The sequence below is a fragment of the Arachis ipaensis genome, chromosome B3 (assembly GCF_059453495.1).
Source record: "Arachis ipaensis isolate K30076 ecotype BB chromosome B3, ASM5945349v1, whole genome shotgun sequence".
In the NCBI taxonomy this organism is placed as follows: Eukaryota; Viridiplantae; Streptophyta; class Magnoliopsida; order Fabales; family Fabaceae; genus Arachis; species Arachis ipaensis.
This window is the reverse complement of record NC_142438.1, coordinates 47362724-47366008: the sequence shown is the minus strand read 5'-3', so window position 1 is coordinate 47366008 and position 3285 is coordinate 47362724.

Sequence of the window (3285 nt, the reverse complement as noted above, 5' to 3'; positions counted from 1 at the left end):
TCAACCAAAGCCCCACAGTCAAACTCTAAGTTTGGTGTTGGGAGGCCACAACCAAACTCTAAGTTTGGTGTTGAACCCCCACATTCAAACTCTAAATTTGGTGTTGGGAGGTTCCAACCTTGCTCTGACTATCTGTGAGGCTCCATGAGAGCCCACTGTCAAGCTATTGACATTAAAGAAGCGCTTGTTGGGAGGCAACCCAATGTTATTCAATTATATCTATTTTATTTTATTGTTATTGCGTGTTTTATTAGGTTGATGATCATGTGGAGTCACAAAAACTACTGAAAAATCAAAAACAGAATGAAAAACAACATTAAAAATAGCACACCCTACAGGAGGAACATTCTGGCGTTTAAACGCCAGAAACAAGCATCTGTCTGGCGTTTAACGCCAGAAACAAGCACCAAGCTGGCATTTAACGCCAGAAACAAGCATCTACCTGGCGTTAAACGCCAGAAACAGGCTACATTTGGGCGTTTAACGCCAGAAACAAGCAGTAGTCTGGCGCTAAACGCCAGGATTGCACAGCAAGGGCGTTTTACACGCCTAATTGGAGCAGGGATGTTAAGTCCTTGGTCCCACTGGATCTGTAGACCCCACAGGATCCCCACCACTTCTTTTCTCCTCTTCACACCTTTTCATAACTCTCTTCCCCAAATACCCTTCACCAATCACCTCAATCACTCTTCTCCATCACCTCTTCACCATTCATATCCATCCACTCTTCCCCATAAACCCCACCTACCTCCAAAATTCAAACTCTTTTCCCTCCCAAACCCAACCCTAATGGCTGAACCCTAACCCTCACCCCACTCCTATATAAACCCCTCATTCTTTCTTTATTTTCACATAACACAACCCTTTCTTCTTCTCTTAGCCGAATACACACCTCTCTCCCTCTCCTCCATTCTTTTTCTTCTTCTCCTTCTTCCTTTCTTCTTTTGCTCGGGGACGAGCAAACATTTTAATTTTGGTGTGGTAAAAGCTCTGCTTTTTATTTTTCCATAACCATTAATATCACCTAAGGCCAAAGAAACCTCAAGAAAGAGGAAAGGGAAGGCAATTGCTTCCACCTCTGAGCCATGAGAGATGGAGAGATTCATCTCAAAGGTCCATCAAGACCACTTCTATGAAGTTGTGGCCAAGAAGAAAGTGATCCCTGAGGTTCCTTTCAAGATCAAAAAGAATGAGTATCCGGAGATCCGACTTGAGATCCAAAGAAGAGGTTGGAAAGTTCTCACCAACCCCATTCAACAAGTCGGGATCTTAATGGTTCAAGAGTTCTATGCAAACGCATAGATCACTAGGAACCATGATCAAAGTGTGAACCCGAATCCAAAGTATTAGCTCACCATGGTTCAGGAGAAATACTTAGATTTCAGTCCGGAAAATGTAAGGCTGGCGTTTAACTTGCCAATGATGGAAGAAAACGCACGCCCCTACACTAGAAGGGTCAACTTTGATCAAAGGTTGGACCAAGTCCTCATGGACATATGTGTAGAAGGAGCTCAATGGAAGGTTGACTCAAGAGGTAAGCCGGTTCAATTAAGAAGACTGGACCTTAAGCCTGTGGCTAGAGGATGGTTGGAGTTCATTCAGCGCTCAATCATTTCTACTAGCAACCGGTCTGAAGTTACTATAGACCGGGCCATCATGATCCGTAGTATCATGATTGGAGAGGAAGTAGAGGTTCATGAGATTATACCTCAAGAACTCTACAAGGTGGCTGACAAGTCATCCACTTTGGCAAGGTTAGCCTTTCTTCATCTCATTTGCCATCTATGTAATTCAGCTAGGATTGACATAGAGGGAGACATCCTCATTGATGAGAATAAGCCCATCACTAAGAAAAGGATGGAGCAAACAAGAGATCATGGACCTCAACAAGAGCATGAGGAAATTCCTCACCATGAAATCCCTGAGATGCCTCATAGGATGCACTTTCCACCACAGAACTATTGGGAGCAAATCAACACCTCCCTAGGAGAATTAAGTTCCAACATGGGACAACTAAGGATGGAGCACCAAGAGCACTCCATCATCCTCCATGAGATTAGAGAAGATCAAAGAGCTATGAGGGAGGAGCAACAAAGACAAGAAAGAGACATAGAGGAGCTCAAGAGCACCATTGGTTCTTCAAGAAGAGGAAGATGCCACCCTCACTAAGGTGGACCCGTTCCTTAATCTCCTTGTTCTTATTTTCCTATTTTTTGGTTTTTGAGCTTTATGTTTTATTTATGTTTGTGTCTTTACTATATGATCATTAGTGCTTAAATGTCTATGTCTTAAAGCTATGAATGTCCTATGACTCCATCATCTCTCTTAAATGAAAACTGTTCTAAAAACAAAAGAACAAGAAGTACATGGTTTCGAATTTATCCTTGAAAATAGTTTAATTATTTTGATGTGGTGGCAATACTTTTTGTTTTCTGAATGAATGCTTGAACAGTGCATATGTCTTTTGATATTGTTATTTATGAATGTTAAAATTGTTGGCTCTTGAAAGAATGAGGAAAAAGGAGAAATGTTATTTGATAATCTGAAAAATTATAAAAATAATTCTTGAAGCAAGGAAAAGCAGTGAAGAACAAAGCTTGCAGAAAAAAAAAGAAACAGAAAAAAATGGCAAAAATAAAAGAAAAAAAGAGAAAGAAAAGAAAAAAAAAGAAAAAAAAAGCAAGCAGAAAAAGCCAATAGCCCTTAAAACCAAAAGGCAAGGGTAATAAAAAGGATCCAAGGCTTTAAGCATCAGTGGATAGGAGGGCCTAAAGGAATAAAATCCTGGCCTAAGCGGCTAAACCAAGCTGTCCCTAACCATGTGCTTGTGGCGTGAAGGTGTCAAGTGAAAGCTTGAGACTGAGCGGTTAAAGTCAAGGTCCAAAGCAAAAAAAAAAAGAGTGAGCTTAAGAACCCTGGACACCTCTAATTGGGGACTTTAGCAAAGCTGAGTCATAATCTGAAAAGGTTCACCCAATTATGTGTCTGTGGCATTTATGTATCCGATGGTAATACTGGAAAACAAAATGCTTAGGGCTACGGCCAAGACTCATAAAGTAGCTGTGTTCAAGAATCAACATACTGAACTAGGAGAATCAATAACACTATCTAAATTCTAAGTTCCTATAGATGCCAATCATTCTGAACTTCAATGGATAAAGTGAGATGCCAAAACTATTCAAGAGGCAAAAAGCTACTAGTCCCGCTCATCTGATTGGAGCTAAGTTTCATTGATATTTTAGAATTTATAGTATATTCTCTTCTTTTTATCCTATTTGATTTTTA